Source organism: Electrophorus electricus, unplaced genomic scaffold (assembly GCF_041902795.1).
Source record: "Electrophorus electricus isolate QZ-2024a unplaced genomic scaffold, ASM4190279v1 Scaffold44, whole genome shotgun sequence".
Classification (NCBI taxonomy): Eukaryota; Metazoa; Chordata; class Actinopteri; order Gymnotiformes; family Gymnotidae; genus Electrophorus; species Electrophorus electricus.
The window spans coordinates 442,079-462,484 of NW_027658735.1; positions in this window are offsets into that span (position 1 = coordinate 442,079).

A 20,406-nucleotide genomic window follows, 5' to 3' on the forward strand; every position below is an offset into this window, starting at 1 on the left:
CAAACTTAAAGTGTGCAGGGCACAGTAATTGCTGTAGAAGACACATACATGTATTTTCACAATACACAGGCTGTTCATGTCTGTTCAGTACATATGGTTATATTACACCTTGGTTATGTGTAATATGGATATAAATGTTAAAATGTGCTATTACAGAACACGACACCTGTTGCGTTTTATATTGGTAAATCTCTGATATGACCACTGTAACAAAGTTGCGGTTATAAATACGTGAAACATTTTGATCGACTGAAATGTAGCTGTATGTACATGCAATATATTTGTGATTATGTAAATTAAACAGCTATTCTTATTCTTATGGCTAGCTAAATAAATTGCAATTTCGTCGTCTTCAAGGTATGGCATGGTGTTTATTCATTCTTCGGCATACAAAATGACGCCTTTTCACGTTGTGGAACTACAAATATGGCGGCCTTTTTTCTTTAGCGTTTTAATGACGTAAAAGCAGAGTCTCACCGTAAAGTCGGGCAGGAGGATCTGGACTCATTTATTTCTTCGTATCTTCCGCCATCTAGCGGTCAATAACGGGTAGTCTTGAATTGATTTCTATCGCGTAATACTTTGGATATAAATGTTTAAATTTCCTGTTGCAGGACAGACAAAGTATAGTCAACCAGTTCTAACCTTTTGATAAAAACTTGAACTTCAAAGTAGGTGAATCTATTTCCTTAAACCAATCAGATCACAGTTAATTTACATAACATCAATGCTTTGAGTGCTTTAGATATGAGAACATCACAGTGATCTTTCTGCTCACACATCAGTCAGTCTATAATTCTGTATTATGTGTTTCTATAGCTTCCAACTTTCATGAGTTCCTTGAATCTGTGGAGAAAAGTGCAGACCAATGTAGTTTCTTATTTGTGAACATTTATACATTCATTTTAATTTATTTATCATTTAAATGTTTTATTACTTTTAATTTATAGACATAAGGACACAGAAAACTGACTGAATTGTTACAAGGTAATATTTTCTAGACTGTGTTTACCATATGTTTTTATTTCTAAACGTTAATGCAGTGTGTTAATCTGTCACACCGAGGCAGAAGGGGTGAATCTGATATACCCCTCTTCCATTGTCAACTATTCAGAGTCCTCCAGTGGAGCTCATACAACTAAAGAAACACATACAGAGGTCACTGGAGGTTCTAAGTTACATCTAAAGTGGTCTAGTTCTGACGTTGTGAGGATAAGCAGGATGCGGGGACGAGGCACGATGAAACGCACTTTTATTTTTGCAAACATGCAAAACATACAACAAAGCTCAAATACTATGCACATCTCAAACACCAACACACGTACTATGAAACACGAGACATATATACACCCAAGCCGATTACACATAACAGAGAACAGGTGAACGGCACGAGAGTGTGTGGCAACACAGACGAACACACACACACCAAGATGTTTCAGGAGGGGGCGGGGCCACAACATGACACTAAGCCTGTACACACTGTTCCAACACTACCCTGTAGGGCACCATCTCCATGGAAGTATATTTTTAAAAGCATGTTTGATAACCATATTTATACTGGAACAATTTAATCAAATGAGTTGTGTTTTTTGTTCCTCTCTAAGACGGTTCGGATGCCGATATTGAGATTTGAGTCTGAGCAAGTTGAGAAACCCACTGTGAGGGTTTCTGGGTGCTCTGGAGGAGCATCCAGAAGTTGTACACCTGCACCAAGCCTGAGACCCCTCTGCCCCTGACACAATTGCCCAGGAATGCGGGCATGTACCTAGACTATGAGGATGGACAGCTGTCTTTCTATTACATACTAACATATCTACATATTTATCGGAAACCTCCGGGAGAAGAAGCTGTATCTCCTCTTTGCGCTGCTGGACAGACACACTTATGACACTGTACTCATCAAAAGCAGCACCAGAGATGCACTGAGTCATATCCCGCTACACACCGGTCAGACCAGCTTGTTTGCACATTTTGTCATAAAACTTAAGATGTCATTTGTTGCTGTTATATATAAAATTACCAAATTAAAAAATAAATAAATCAAAAAGTACTTGTGGCTAGAGAAGCACAGCCAATCACATAAACAAGATATAATGTCAGTAATGTTTGCGGCAGGTGTTTAAAATGTGCCCAGACTCATATTCAAAAATATCCATGTTTCAACAGTTTGAAGGTGGCCATGACACTAACAGTTTGGTGGAAATTCCACAAGATATCAAACTCCACACTCACACGAACTATTCATTCTCCCATTTGGAACAATCCAGGCTTTACCATGAACAAAAATATTAAACTTTACATCTTGGATAGAAAAAGGCATTACAAACCTTAAACATATTTATCCTAAGACTTGTTTCATGTCACGCCCACAACTAGCCCCAAAATATGCTATAGAAAGCCCCCAGTTCCTACAATACCATCAGCTAAGATCACCTATGTGTTCAAAAATCAATTCCGATACCTACATCCATATCAGAATTTATAAACAAGCATTCTTAATACAAAAAACCTATTATCTAAGATATACAAAATAATAGTGAAATCAAATCTCACAGTTACTCTCCCATCGAGACAATAGGAGGAACATTTATTACTAGCCCCCGACGCTGCAGTTTGGATTAAAATGTGTAATAATAATTACCACATGACAGCAACACTAACCTACAATGCATTCAGTACAAAATAATACAGAGTACATTATACTACACATTGGATGTTTAAAATTGGTTTCACAAGCTCAGCAATCTGTACATACTTTACTCAAATCACAGTTGACGATTACATTCACGCCACATGGCAGAGCACACCTATCAAGCAATTTTGGCAAGTCGTCATCAAGTTCGAGTTCAAGTTCAAGTGGTTTTATTGTCATTTCAGGTATATATACAAGTACACAACAAAAACGAAACAACGTTCCTCCAGGGCCATGGTGCAACATAAAAACAACAGTGCAACAGACAACATGCTACACAAGTGCAAACAGTCCAATATAGTGCATCACCAACATATCCCATGCTTTAAATAACCATATCCATCCAACACCATCTTTATGTCTCCTAGGAGACATATCATCAACCAATATGACAGGATACTATGTATAACATTATTATATTGATATAATAAAAATATTCTTGCAAAAAAACAACAAACAAAAAAACATATTCATGAACTGGAAAACAAAAAATAATATTAGTGTCACCCAATAGAAAAATCTATTGATAGAGTATATATATCAATAGAATAATTCTCAGAATTAATCAATAACAGAACCAATAATCTAGAGTGGACACCTTTGATAAAATCCATACAGAGCCAATCCATAAACGATAAATATCACACTCTAATACGTGTACATATACAATCCAACATACATGTACTCACACATAACCATATACATAGATACATACATACATACATACATACATACATACATACACACACACACACACACACACATTATTCCTGTAATGGTGCAGATGGCGAATACTTAAAAATATTATATATACATTTTGCGTTTGTCTGTTCATCTGTCTGTCTTATTTTGAATAATAAAGCTCTAAAGGTCCACTGATGGGGGGTAATAAATTCATATATTTATTTCTGCAGATTTCTAAAAGAAGAGGCTGTGGTCAGGGTGGAGTGAATCTTTGATAACCAAGATTGTTGTTGTTTTGGCCTTCGAATAGACAATGGCATTACCCAGTGTCAGGTCTTTCTCAGTAAACTGCAGAGAATGATATAGAGGGCAAGAAATGGTCAAGCACAGTTTAACTGGGTGTGTGTCTGTGAAAAACACTACAGCTCTCTGATACATTTTTGTTTCAAGATTTAATCATCATGCAAATGATTGTGATTAATGTTTTGTCTGTTTAATTCAAATATTATACTATAAACCTAATATTTTAATAGGGTTGGCAACTTTCTAGATCCGATTACTACGTGTTGTTCATGTAACTGTGCAAATAAACTGCAAACACAATTACTTTTAGAAGTATCATCCAGTTTGTTTTCACAATTGCCAAAATGTAATGAATCACAGCCAGTGTTCTAAAACAGAGCTGGAATGTATTCCTGGTTGATGTGCCCTGTTTCTGGTTAAAAAAAAAAAAAAAAAAAATTGGTGGATGAATTTTCAATGAAAGTGCTTCACTCAGCAGCCATTAATGATTCTTATATCCAGTATGAATAAATTGAAATTCCTATCCTTGTATCAGGTGCAGCAATTGTGTGTAACAATTGTGAAGCAAAAAAGCAAAAGCAAAATTGTAATATAACAATATAGGTAATATAGAACTTGATCTAATGATATTAATTAGGCTATGCAAATAACACAACTACTTCGGTAGCACATCATTTATGCCTGTTGAATAGGCAGTTTTCTGCTTTGCAGATACTTGAAATCTTTTACTAATCTTTCCCCAAATCCAGTAGGAGCTGCCTTTTACATTAACATGCCAGGATACACACTCACTGGATGTTTAATCTTTCTAGTGGTTAAGCTATATTCTTATAGTCAAGAAAGATATTTTTTAATTATTAATCAGTTAAAAGGATTTCTTACTGTAGGCCTATTATAAACAACATGGAGGAAATAAAAATAAAAATACTTGAGTTAGACAGTGGACACAGGTTGCTAATAAATCAAGTAAATGAAACTGGATGGACTGCTTAATTATGTAACAACACAACATTTATGGCGACGAAGATGTTTCACACATATACATTCTTACGTGATGCTGACCTCGATATCCATATTTCACATTGATACTGTAACACTATAGATGAAACTAAACCTCACATTCTCGTCACGTTGATAAGCTTTTTGAAAGTTTGATCATGATCAAAGATCATGATCTTTGTTTTCTAAGTGTGTTTCCAAATTGCCTTTGACTGCTGTATGCCTAATTGCGGCATTTAGCACCTCATTTCGTCTCTAATTTTTGACATGTACTCTTGACATAAGTCTTGCATAAGTGGAAAGTCGATCAGCCCCCATTTAAAAATGGTAAGCTTTTACTGTCACGTTAATAACATCACGCACACGCACACATAATGCTTCGACTGTCCTACACTTTAAATATCTTTTGCACATTATGGAGGGTGAGCATAGTTACCAGTTCCCTTCATGCAAAAGGGTTGTCTTAGGTTACTGTAAAGTCTAATGCACATTTGGAATTATTAAAAGTAGTTTATAATCAATACAAAATTTTACTGGGAGCCAAAGTAAAGTAGCTAAGATATGATTGATGTGATCAAATTTTCTAGCTCTATTAAGAACTATGGCTGCTGCATTTTGAATTCGCTAGGCACTTTAGGCACTTAATAGCACAGCTAGATAGTAAGGGATTACAGTAGTCCAATATTGAAGTAATAAATGCATGGACTACCTTTTCTGCATTATGTGTGGAGAGCATGTTCCTAATCTTTGAAATGTTTCTAAGGTGGAGAAAGGGGGTCCTAGAAACATTATTTATTTACGTGAGCTTCGAACGAGAGACTGGGATCCATAACTCCAAGATCTTTAACTGTTAGAGAAGATGTGATTGGGAGACCATTGAGGTTCATTGAGTAATTAGAGAGCGGAGACCTAGCTGACTCTGGGCTTAATAGAAATACCTCTGAATGTCTCTGAATGTTAGAAATTAATTAAAAATACTAATGTCAATGTATTTACAACGCATGTATTTAGGACGTAATTTTTTCAATCACAACAAAATATGTTGTTGTATTTTTTGCATTATGCTTACTACAGAATTAACAGTCAACTGTTCAGTGACTTTGCATGTAGAGTTGTAACACTGCTTATTACTAGAACTGTGGCTAGAATCAAAATCAACGCTAGTGTCATTCCTAAACCCCAATCAGCTAGTCGTAAAGTTAACATTCAAATAGAAAATAAAGATGCAGACTTCAGAATTAGTTAAAGAGAATAGCTGAGAGAATAGAATAAATTATCCGTTACTACCCCTGTCTTTTATCATCCCTCCATCCCTCCATCCCATGCCATCTTCCTCTATTATTTGCTTTTCTATTTTGTTCTGGTATCTCCTTATCTCTTTTAAAAAAAAACATTGGCCAAAAGACTAACAAAAACACTGACATACTTAAGACCTTTAATATTTTTTTTAAATATAACATTAAAAGGAGAATGTTACTTATTTCACCCTGACTGTCCACTTATATATCTGGTTTGAGTATGATTTTCCTTGTTCAAGTGAAAACAGTAACAAATGTAGCATGTCACAAATATATACATGACTATGTATGAAAAATGAAAGACATCAACATGAAACACTGGACCTGATTTCAGTTAAGCACCTAGTTATGGAAACTATAAAGACTAACATTGTCATAAAAATGTTGTGAAAGTTAATGCTTAGAAGATTACAAGTGGCTAAGACATACCTTGTTATAGGCTGTGCTTACTGATGTACACCAGGTGGACATAGTGTCAAAGCAGAGGGTCTGATGGAGCAGGTGGAACATCAACATTTAAAACAAAAATGAACTGCTTGTATTTAGTGAACTAAATAAGGCATAAGCGTCCTATGCATGGCATACAGATCCCTATAAGCTTTGATAAAATCCATCCTCATGTAAAAGATGTATTGTCCCAATCATAGTAAGTGAAAACTATGACATAAAAAACTTTCTTTACCTAATATAAGCAGGCAATTATCTTTTAATTTGACCTACCCCAGTAAATCACGGTATCTAAGTTGATGAATAACAGGAATAATCACAAACTTCTAATGAAGCAAAGTAATATATAATTACAATTATAAAGGACTAATTTGGTTTGTCTCCCCCAAAGCCATTAGAATGTTCTTTATATAACAAGTGAAAATGACCTACACCAATGTGATATGAAAATGTTGATATGAATAAATGCTTGCATTCCTTTCTGATACAAGTCAAAAAATATCTTTAAAGTGGCTCAAACATAAGAACTATGTGCATTCCTTCAAAAACATATACAAACCAATGAAAAAATCTCCCCTAATATGTGTATATACACAAGTGTCTGTGGGAGCCCCAAAGCTATATTATGCATTCAAATAACAAAATATATATCACAGTCCCTACAAAAAATGAAAGTAAAAAAGCTAACAAACAACAAAAAGGGGAAAATCATAAATGAAAATATCCCAAAAATAATTTACTAATGTCATGTTTGTAAGCAGCCCTGCTTTCCTGCTTCCTAAAATGGTGACATATTTTAGGTACTCAGGCCACTGGAAACAAAAATATACACAGCAGTTCTTCCACACATTTAGAGGAACCTGATTTTTTGTTAGATAAATATGTGTCGGTTATGACCGTTAAAAAGACCTGAACAAAAAAAAATGTTTGGATTTTTATTCGCTGTCACCTTTCATCACGGGCAACATAAAAATTCACACTACTGCAATATCGCTAACATGTTACTGGCATGCGAATAAGACACCTGAGCACAGAGAGAAACCCAGTGTTATGATTACAGTTGACATTGGAACTAGCTAGATAGCTCATATTAAGACACTTCTTTGGAGAACACGTGCTAAAGTGTTTTCCCCACAATCTATATGCATAATTTATTTGCCAACTGTGACCAGAGAGAGAACATACCTTACTCACAGCCTAGGACATGCATGGATTTTGATGAGGACTGCATATGCCTGGGATCAATTCAAACACGTCATGACGATGATATAAAACCTGATGAAACAAGCTTGACAAGCAGCAGTTCCGTTTTTCCTTGAAAGTATCAAGCACAGATGAAGACGTTTCTATGGTTATCTCGGTTTTATAAATATTAGCCTATAGAGTTGGGCTTAGTACGTGAATAAAAGATGGAATTAAACATGCATAAATTACGGTGTCCTGGAAAACCCACCGTGCTGCAAATAAACAAAGCATATTCATCAAAGTGGTAACACACTTTAGAAATGCGGTGCAAATTTAGAAAACGCATACAACTTCAGGAACAAATCCTGTCACAACACAACGGAAGTGCTGTTTCCGGAGGACACGGAAACGGGTGGACTTCTATGAGATTAGCGTGAAGTCTATTGGAAGTAGTGACAACTGAGTAAAAAGGGTTGTTTTTTTCCAGTTACCACTGTGTTATCAAGGGTAGGTATGTGATACAGAATGGAAGACTGACCTATTCATGCTCTGCATTCTTGCATATTTATTTATACATAAGGCAGCCTTAAAAACATGGGATGGAAATCCCATTTAACACAATATGCACTGTTTTACAGTCAGAGTGAAATAAGTAACATTCTCCTTTTAATATATATATTTTAAATGTTAAAATTCTTAACTATGTCCGTTTAGCTGCCAAAAATGCCCCTTTTGAAATTTGTATTTCTAATGTCACAAGAACACTTTATTGACCTATCTCTGCCTATTCAGCCTATAGAGGTTTAGCACACCCACTTAAATTGCCTTTCTCAGGCATTTCAGCTCTGAGTACCTTTTGAATGAAGCACAATACAGGGCAGCCAATCATAAAGGAGCTCATTTATCTTACATCCGTCTTAAAGGTTCAGTAGCAACAGGTGCCTGTTGAATTCCAAGCGATATATATATAGAGGTTGGAAATTGGTTGTGTAAAAAAAAAAAAAAACAGGCTGAAAACGAGTCGTTTCCGCTCTGTGAATTGGGAGAAAGGGACAGTGTGTGGAAGCCCAACCCCAGTCATATAGGTTTGCTTCTAACCGTACCATTACCATCACCCACTCTGGTGCACTAGTTTGAGTGTATTAGAACTAGTAGCAATGCTGAAGCATTACATGTATCTATAACAAATATACTGACCATGATGAAGTGATAGGTTTGTTAAGGCAAACTGTGTATGCAATACATGTTGCTTAGGTCACTTGCTCTAATTGTACACAACTCTAAAGCTACACAACTGTACATTAGTTAAAGTCTACACAGTGTCAGTCATGTGAAGTACAACTGAAAGTTCCCCTGTTGTATTCTTCCAACAATCAAGTTCTGCGTAAGTTGGGGCAAAATAATATGACCTTCACATCAAAGAACATTTTAAACAAATGGACTGTATGTACATCTTTTTTCTAATGTTACAATTGAAGTCTAAAGTCATATCTCTTATCAGTGGAGGATGCACTTGCTCAAACCTTTCCTTTAGATTCCTTTTGTACACACTACAGACTGTGACCTCGAGATGCTTGAATGAATGTTGAACATTCACACTTGTGTATGAGTGCCGACTGTTAGCTAATGCATCATGATGAGCCTATCCTTTTTGAGTTACTTATTGAGATCATTCTCATAGCAAGTTCATTACACCTTGTGTACTCGATGTAGTGCGGTGAGCAGTTTCAATCTTAGTTACAATCTTAGTTATCAAAGACTCACTCCACCGACCAAAGCCTCTTCTCTTAGACAACATAACAAAACCATCGCAGCTTGAGAGCAAAAATCGAGCCTCGTAAGAGGTGTTATGTTCCATAGGCAGATTGACATCTTAATGCAATACACATGAACTCAATTTTCTTTGCATACATGGACATTGCACTTGTAATGTTTCTGATATTGCTTCTATCCTGAATAGCTCAGTCAGTAGAGCATCAGACTTTTAATCTGAGGTCCCTGTTCAAGTGAAAATATTGTTCTTTGCCACTAAAGTGCGCTTGAGAAGTTTCTTGAAATACCTCTAGATCAACCTAAGTCAAGGGACAGGACCCTGTTGCCTTGAGCCTTGCCGATTAAACTGACATTTCACATCCGTTTCCCCCAGCTGTGATGCTGTGCATTGGCTGTCATCCCAGGTTAGGCTAGCTAGTTCTGCTGGCAAGCTTGAAATATCAAAATCCTCCTACTTAAAAAAAAAAAAAATCACTTCTGAGCCTATCCTTTTTGAGTTAATTACTGAGATCATTCTCACAGCAAGTTCATTAGACCTTGTTCACTCATTGTAGTTCGGTGAGCAATTTCTATATTGGATGAGAGAAGGAGCAGACTTGTTCAAGTCACAGAATCCATTCACACTTAAACAACAGGAGCTTGTCAGTGGAGGGTATACTTGCTCACACCTTTCTTTTCAATTCCTGTTGCATAAGGGAATAAGGGACAAGGGAAGTCATTTTGGAACAAACCTGTGAGGCAACTGTCTTTGAGGCAAAGTGTCTGTATCCAGGGAAGAACATGTGCATGTTCAAGTGCTTGCCCTGTACTTCATTCTCTGAAGTTTACTGAGAAAGACCTGACAGCAGTTGAACACGTTTGGTTGTTGTCTGCTACCTTGTCTCTGTCTCTCTCTGTGTTCGCATGATAGGCACCACTGCATGCCATGCACCAGGCCTCCTTTCTTGTGAGGCTGTCCCTCATGACATCTATGGAGTGCATAATTGAAGACTAAGTGAAAGGATTCCCTTAAGATCTGAATACCTTTGGTTGTTGTCGTACATCGTCTCTGTCTCTCTCTCTATGTGTTAAATGCAGACTGCTCAGGTCATGGTGTTGACAGCTTCTAGTATTTTCACTAGATCCAAAGCAGTGTCAAACCAGTTTTTACATTTAAATGTTTTCACTTGGTTTTACATTTTAATGTTAACAAAATAAGAAACAATACACATTATAAATGTTAGATAGCTACATATTTGTACTTCTTGTACAAACTAAGAAAATAATAGAACACTAATTTAGTTATGTGACATATTGACACCTGAGCAAGACATGGGTGAGGGATAAAAAGGCAGGATATTAGTCACACAAAGCATTGCCAAAAAGTTTTAAAAACACAGATGTGGGGAAGCTCATGAAGACAGGCTCAGCTTTAGTCCACAGTATGCTAAATGGGAAACACTGGAGGATGGTACATGAGGGGTTTAAATAGGGAGAGAGTTAATTAGAAGCAGGTGATCGTGATGGTTGATAAGTGTGTGATTTTGAACCGAGCAGTGGTCGTGGTAGGTGATTTGTGCGGATATGTGTGTACGTGTCTGTGTCTGCGTTCCTGGTTCGGTGCGGACCAGAACCTGACAACTTGTTTCCACTTGATATCAGAATTAGTTGAAGAGAATAGCTGGTCCTGTCCTTTATTGCAACTTAAATATAAACATGCTTTTGAGGGACCCTCTGGAGAATGTCTGAGGGGTACACAAGAGTTTAATTCTTATAAACTTTTTCAAGGGCAATTATGTAAACAACCCTCCTTTTTTTCCATATTGTTCTTTGAAGTTTGCACCATTATGCTCAAATTACACATGACATTATAAAAGCTAGTCACCTATGAACCTGCGGGCTTATATAGAAGGGAAAATAAACTATGGACTATTCGTGCTCTGCATTCTTGCGTATTTATTTATACTAGGCGGTACATATCGCAGCCTAAAAAACATGGGATAAAAATCCCCATTTAACACAATTCAGGTTCTGTCTAAATGCATGGCTAGCTAGCTAGTTATTTTATAATCCCATTTAGAACATATATCAGCGAATGTCCTGAACAAAATGCGCTGTACCTAATCCCCAAAAATGACATATCTGACACTGAATAAAAACTTGTATGCTTCAACAGTATACAGTGGTAGAAATGGCGATCACCTTTAAAAGGATTTCTTACTGTAGGCCTATTATAAACAACATGGAGGAAATTAAAATAAAAATACTTGAGTCAGGTGTCTGTTGAATTCCGAGCGATATATATAGAGGTTGGAAATTGATTGTGTAAAAATGAATTGTGATTGTTAAGCCACATAGATGTAAGTGGACATCAAGGAAAAAAATAGTGTGGGTGCCAAGTATGGTGATTGTATCTTTAAAGCTGTAGGAAATGTTACATTCAGAATGTTTGTGAGACAAAAAAATAAGATATAATTACTATCCATGGTTTAATTGACTGTGTTGCAGGCAACATAGGCAGGGATTAGACTGAAAAATGTCAGAGTATTTTTAATGCTGTTTATTGCTGTTGTCAGAGGTTATGCAGCCATATTCTCCCTAGCAAGTATGGCGTCGAATCCTAACAGTTTGGCCGCCTGCAGACACAAATACCGTGTTGAGCAATATTTAATTACATCTACTTGAAATGCATATTTAATTGCATTGTTAGTATTTATGGAAAACAAGTGTTAGGATTGCTCTGCTGAATTGCAGACTTTCTCACTCTAGCAACTGTGGATTCCATCTCCTCAATCAGTTGGCCCATATTATGTTCACAGGTATCATACTGCATCTTTATGAAAGAATTCAGTTTCGCCTCCAACTATGAAGAGAAACAGTGTTAAGCAATATTTAATTACATCTACTTGAAATGCATAGTTCATAGCATTGTGAGAATTTATGGAAAACAAGCGTTAGGATTGCTCTGCTCCACTGCAGACTTTCTCACTTTAGCAAACATGGCTTCCAGGTCCTCAATACATTTATCCCTCTCATTGAAATTCATATCTTTAGGTTCCACCTGTAGATATGAGTAGAAATATTGTTGAACAGTATTTAAATACATTTAATTGAAATATGACTTTAATTACATTTTGATACATTTGTAATTTATAATTTGAATTGGACTGGAAAGGAAACAAATACAATTTTTTATCGCATAGCCGTTATCACATAGCCTGCAAGCCTAATGATGTAAAAATGTGCCCCCAAGCATCAAATGTTCAACAGAAATAACAGGACCTGACACACTAAGGTACCGTAGACCCATTCAAATTGTGCTATTGGAATAATAAATTCCAATGCATTCAGTCATTTTAGCTAGTGTTGATTTTGATTCTCGCCACAATTATACTAATAATCAGTGTTACAACTCAGCATGCAAAGTCACCGAACAGTCGACTGTTAATTCTATAGTAAGGAGAATGTAAAACAAACAAACAAAAAACCCACCAACAGTATTTTTTCCTGTAACTGACAAAGATTGCATATGCTAAATGTATGTGTCCTAAATATATTCTAAATACATTTACATTAGTGTTTTTAATTAATTTCTCGAACATTTGTTGAAATGCATTTGTAATTTATATTCAGAGACATTCAGTGTACTTAAATACAAGCATTCAATTAGCATCACTGTTCACCATAGCTGTTTTTCCATTTTTTGTGGCTTTTGTCCCCTGCCTCAGTTTGGCTTTAAATCATTTGTCTTGGTTCTACTTTACTTACTATGGCTGATTCAGTTCCCTCAGTAGTCAAGTAATTCTTCATTAAATACTTTGTTCTAGTATCTGTTTAAAAAGTAACAGAAAATGTCTTATTAGCGTTGTATAGATACTTAGAACACTTCTACGTAGATCTCTCTCTCTCAGACACACACACACACACACACACACACACACACACACACACACACACACCACACACACACACACACACACACACACACACACACAGTTCATCCAAGTGGTGGCTGTGGTCAGAACTTACCCTTAAAGAAGTCATCCTCTGAGGTCGTGTTCCTTCTCTTAACACCCTTCCGACAGCAGCAAGTGAACAATAGCACAAGCTGCGTGAATATTCTGGCAGGGATCTGGGCTCGTCTTTTCGTTTTTCTTTTTCCCATATTTACCAAATGTGCTTTTCCTTTTGGTCCAATCTTCATAGGATATTTTCTCTCAAATTACATGGAGGGACTGACATGTTCTAAACTGCCTGTTATACCTTTACCCAGGGATGTTCTATAGGATTAAGATCTGGGGAATGTGAAGGCCAGGGAAACATTGAAAATTTGCTGTCTTGATACTGGAACAAATCCGTGATTATACAACCCTTGCGGCAGGGTTTCTTGTCTTGTTTAGTGTCCTTCTGCCATAGTTTAAGCAGCTGCATGAAGGGATGCACTTGGTCACAATACATAGGTAAGCCCTTCTGTTCAAACATCTACTGATTTCAGAGGACCCATGTTGTGCCTTCAGACATGTTAGTTGGAGCAACAGCATTGTATCTGGCTGCAATTTGCTTGACCGTGCGCCACTTGATCATCAGAATGATTCTTGATGTCATCCTCTTCTGATCCCTTTCAAAATATTGGTCCTGGCTAGTCTGTTCCATGCCTCGTTCGCAGTTCGCTTCGCTCAGACCGCTTGACTTTCCCATTCTAATGTTTACATGGCGTTTTTTGCAATTAGTCAAAACTGACCTTTCATGACCTTCATTATAAACTTTTCTAAGCAGTCATGACCTCACCCTGTCATAATATTTACTATCAGATCTTCCCTGTGTCCAAAGTGATCTCATGGCAGGAATTTTCCAGCCAACCATTTCCAAGTCAAGCCAATTCAAGCAGAAATGCCAATGAGAGCATTTCTGATTAACTCCTGTCATTGTACTAAGTTGGTAAGAAAGGGTTAGCTACATAAAAATAAAAGTGAATGACTTAAAAGTTTGATCATTTTAACTGAATCTATATTTTATGGAATTGTGTAATTAACCTTCATTATAAACTTTCCTAAGCCGTCATGGCCTGTCCCTGCCAGAATATTTACTATCAGATCTTCCCTGTGTCCAAAGTGGTATCATGGCAGGAATTTTCCCAAGTGTTTACATTAAAGGAATCTGACTATACTGATTACTCTTCGCCAGCTAACAGCAAATAAAAGATGCTAGATTTTGGATTATGTGAGTATATAACACGTGACTGTGTTTGTGTCAGAGAAGGGAGAGGAGAGGCTTTGTCTCCGGCCTCCCGCTGCTTGCCGCTGTTCAGCTTCTCACTGCTGAGATCCTTCTCGTTCTCCTTCTCACCAATGCGTCCCACTCCGCCAATGCTGCTGCAACTTCAACCGCTGACAAAGTGCACCAGCTCAAAGCGTGGTCTAGAGCCAAATTTGAACACGGGCATCTTCCTCATTGGCTCATCTCCTCAGAGGGGCAACACATGCACAGTTTCAGCTCCTATCGATACCCACGTAGAACCTTATAAAATCAGAATGACAATGACAAGGAAACCATATTTTCAACACCTCCAGCACAACAAGTAGAAGTTTTTAGCAATGCACTACTTTTAGTGGTTGTTGAGCATCTGGAAAGAATGCAAGTCACCAGGGTAACATCATCAAGAAGCCCTTTTAGACTTACTTCCATCAGATGAATTTGGCCTCTTTTTTGCTTCAGTATTTGAGACTAATTTGTAGGAGGGCATTTTGCCAACATGAATCCCCTCTGCCATGACATGCACTCTCTGCATCAGTTGTGGGACATACCTGCTAGACCAAACATTTACATTCTGAATACTTTGGCTGAAGTTGTTAAAATGTTAGTACAAAAATCAACACTTTTATCTGTATCTTAATTTCAGGCTGATTTAACAAGTAGATAAGCTAATGTAGTGAGTGGTTGTCTTGGCTTGTCCTAATGGCAGTCAGGGGCCAAAACACTTACTGTAACACTTTATACTTATAATGCACTTTCCTTAACTATTACAGATGCCGTTTAACAATGCGTTCTATTTTTAAAATATGGAAACAGCAACTCAGCACAGAAGGCGTTAGACCCTACCTGCATCCTAAGAACACATGGGTCACCCACACCATTGATAGAGACAACAGCTGATCTAAGTCTCTTGTTTCGTAATTTTCAACGTGCTTGTTTATGAATAACTTTCGAGCTAACCACTGCTTATCACTTTCAAAGTGTTGTCAGAATTTATTGATATGAAAGACTCTCGTCATGGTGATAATTGTCTGGTAGGACCAACTGACGTTATTGCCCGGACATACGCTCGGTGAGAAAAGCATTGTGGGAATTTCAAATATGGCCTGTGCAATGCTCGGTTTGCCTGCTAGTGTCGGCTTTCCTTGGACATTTACATTTACTGCATTTAGCAGACACTCTTATCCAGAGCGACTTACAAAAGTGCTTTGTTATTTATTCATAGAATACATCCTAGCCAGTCCAATAGGTTAGAGTCCAATATAGCAATGATCTAGAATACTGTAGAAATACAGGGATTACTGCTGATGCCTAGAAGTGTTAGATACTGGAGCCTTTCTCTATTCAGGCACCCAACGCAAGGTCTCTGCCTATCAGCCATGACATGGCGGCTTGACCACAAGCTGGTCGCCCTAGGTCATCCGCTCCCTCTTCTTGTCTCCTTTACCCCTCCCTTTCTCTCTCTCCGTCTCTCTTTAAGCACAGGAGTGGCTAATGGCGGACAAGGGAACAGCTCGTGGCTCGTTCATGCAGAGAACATCTAATCTTTAATAACCTTGTCCCTTTCCTTTCTACGTAGACCCTTAGAACATGCCTCACTTTTCTCCATCATCCTGTAGATTTAGATAGTAGATATAGGACACATTTATACTCTGTGCTTTCCTCAATAAAGTGGAACTCTCTTGATTCACTACCTTGTTGTCAGTATCTCTTGACTTCCCCGGATCCGGCTACAGAGGACGGAGGGCAGAGGGTAACTTGGAGGAGATTGAACCTGAAGGACTTGTCACTTTGAACCAGTTCCTAACAAGAAGTACGAAATACATAAGGTCTACCTTAAACATTGATAAGTGCAATAAACAATAAGTACTAGAGTAGTAATAGACCAGCAAGTAGTAAGTTGCAGTAGTTCAGCTTTAAGATCATAAGAGACCGCACAAGCACCCGGGTAAGCTTCCTGCGAGAGAAGGGGCTGAATCCTTCGTATGTTACAAAGGGGAAATCTGAAACATGAGTTGAGAATGACAACTGGTTGTCCAAAGTTATGATCGTGATACCAGGGAGTTCTCAAAGGGAACTGTGGGGTCCTGATAAGGGCTGGGAGTACCCGGGATGTACAGAAGGTTGCATGTTAGCTTGGACAGCTAGCTGGCTCATTCGCTTTCTAGCCATCTTAAAACTGCCAAAGTCTCGAAGTAAACATCACTAGTGAGTTATTCTACACATCTGGCATTAGCAGAGTGTTACAATAATAACAGTTCACCGCAGCAGTAAAGCAATAAACACTTATCTTATGTAGCCGACAAGCTCGCAAAATACACCAAGCCCGTTGTCATAGCAACCAGCACTTAGCTTGCTCGAACTAGCCTAGCTAAGATAGCCTTAATGGGCTAACAAAGACTCATTTCTACGCCAGGCGCACATACTACAAATGCATATTAGCTACATAACTGTTCCAATAAATGCGTGTATTACCATGCTATTCATTAATTTTCCTTTATGTGCACAACTGTAGACCGGGGGTCTTTAACGTAATCCTCTTCGCCATTAGCTTAGCTAGCTAATAAAGCTAAGCTAGTTAGCCAGCCTAGCTAACTAACTGATATGTTTCAATGTGGAGACGCAGTAAGAGTGTCTCTAATAATTTGAGTTTGTTTTCAGTCGGTACGTACACTCAAACGGTGTCATACAGTTATTGAATAAATCAGCAGAAGCTGTTATTAAAATAAATTTCTGCGTCTTTTCTAGGTCTTATCTTGACAGTGGTGAAGCTTAGCAGTGGTAACCTACATACGATTCGCATTAAATAAATTAAATACAAAAAAACATGTCCATGTCTTTGTGAAATTTATTCTATGAGAATAATTTAATATTACTTGCTTTGGAAAAAGCAAACACTTCATGCCAAACTTAAAGTGTGCACGGCACAGTAATTGTTGTAGAAGACACATACATGTATTTTCACAATACACAGGCTGTTCATGTCTGTTCAGTACATATGGTTATATTACACCTTGGTTATGTGTAATATGGATATAAATGTTAAAATGTTCTATTACAGAACACGACACCTGTTCCGTTTTATATTGGTAAATCTCTGATATGACTACTGTAACAAAGTTGCGGTTATAAATACGTGAAACATTTTGATCGACTGAAATGTAGATGTATGTACATGCAATATATTTGTGATTATGTAAATTAAACAGCTATTCTTATTCTTATGGCTAGCTAAATAAATTGCAATTTCGTCGTCTTCAAGGCATGGCACGGTGTTTATTCATACATCGGCATACAAAATGACGCCTTTTCACGTTGTGGAACTACAAATATGGCGGCCTTTTTTCTTTAGCGTTTTAATGACGTAAAAGCAGAGTCTCACCGTAAAGTCGGGCAGGAGGAGCTGGACTCATTTATTTCTTCGTATCTTTCCCTATCTAGCGGTCAATAACGGGTAGTCTTGAATTGATTTCTATCGCGTAATACTTTGGATATAAATGTTTAAATTTCCTGTTGCAGGACAGACAAAGTATAGTCAACCAGTTCTAACCTTTTGATAAAAACTTGAACTTCAAAGTAGGTGAATCTATTTCCTTAAACCAATCAGATCACAGTTCATTTACATAACATCAATGCTTTGAGTGCTTTAGATATGAGAACATCACAGTGATCTTTCTGCTCAAACATCAGTCAGTCTATAATTCTGTATTATGTGTTTTTATAGCTTCCAACTTTCATGAGTTCCTTGAATCTGTGGAGAAAAGTGCAGACCAATGTAGTTTCTTATTTGTGAACATTTATACATTCATTGTAATTTATTTATCATTTAAATGTTTTATTACTTTTAATTTATAGACATAAGGACACAGAAAACAGTTCATATACTGAATGAATTGTTACTAGGTAATATTTTCTAGACTGTGTTTACCATATGTTTTTATTTCTAAACGTTAATGCAGTGTGTTAATCTGTCACACCGAGGCAGAAGGGGTGAATCTGATATACCCCTCTTCCATTGTCAACTATTCAGAGTCCTCCAGTGGAGCTCATACAACTAAAGAAACACATACAGAGGTCACTGGAGGTTCTAAGTTACATCTAAAGTGGTCTAGTTGTGACGTTGCGAGGATAAGCAGGATGCGGGGACGAGGCACGATGAAACGCACTTTTATTTTTGCAAACATGCAAAACATACAACAAAGCTCAAATACTATGCACATCTCAAACACCAACACACGTACTATGACACACGAGACATATATACACCCAAGCCGATTACACATAACAGAGAACAGGCGAACGGCACGAGAGGGTGTGGCAACACAGACGAACACACACACACCAAGATGTTTGAGGAGGGGGCGGGGCCACAACATGACACTAAGCCTGTACACACTGTTCCAACACTACCCTGTAGGGCACCATCTCCATGGAAGTATATTTTTAAAAGCATGTTTGATAACCATATTTATACTGGAACAATTTAATCAAATGAGTTGTGTTTTTTATTTCTCTCTAAGACGGTTCGGATGCCGATATTGAGATTTGAGTCTGAGCAAGTTGAGAAACCCACTGTGAGGGTTTCTGGGTGCTCTGGAGGAGCACCCAGAAGTCGTACACCTGCACCAAGCCTGAGACCCCTCTGCCCCTGACACAATTGCCCAGGAATGCGGGCATGTACCTAGACTATGAGGATGGAGAGCTGTCTTTCTATTACATACTAACATATCTACATATTTATCGGAAACCTCCGGGAGAAGAAGCTGTATCTCCTCTTTGCGCTGCTGGACAGACACACTTATGAAACTGTACTCATCAAAAGCAGCACCAGAGATGCACTGAGTCATATCCCGCTACACACCTCTCAGACCAGCTTGTTTGCACATTTTGTCATAAAACTTAAGATGTCATTTGTTGCTGTTATATATAAAATTACCAAATTAAAAAATAAATAAATCAAAAAGTACTTGTGGCTAGAGAAGCACAGCCAATTACATAAACAAGATATAATGTCAGTAATGTTTGCGGCAGGTGTTTCAAATGTGCCCAGACTCATATTCAAAAATATCCATGTTTCAACAGTTTGAAGGTGGCCATGACACTAACAGTTTGGTGGAAATTCCACAAGATATCAAACTCCACACTCACACGAACTATTCATTCTCCCATTTGGAACAATCCAGGCTTTACCATGAACAAAAATATTAAACTTTACATCTTGGACAGAAAAAAGCATTACAAACCTTAAACATATTTATCCTAAGACTTGTTTCATGTCACGCCCACAACTAGCCCCAAAATATGCTATAGAAAGCCCCCAGTTCCTACAATACCATCAGCTAAGATCACCTATGTGTTCAAAAATCAATTCCGATACCTACATCCATATCAGAATTTATAAACAAACATTCTTAATACAAAAAACCTATTATCTAAGATATACAAAATAATAGTGAAATCAAATCTCACAGTTACTCTCCCATTGAGACAATAGGAGGAACATTTATTACTAGCCCATGACGCTGCAGTTTGGATTAAAATGTGTAACAATAATTACCACATGACAGCAACACTGACCTACAATGCATTCAGTACAAAATAATACAGAGTACATTATACTACACATTGGATGTTTAAAATTGGTTTCACAAGCTCAGCAATCTGTACATACTTTACTCAAATCACAGTTGACGATTACATTCACGCCACGTGGCAGAGCACACCTATCAAGCAATTTTGGCAAGTCGTCATCAAGTTCGAGTTCAAGTTCAAGTGGTTTTATTGTCATTTCAG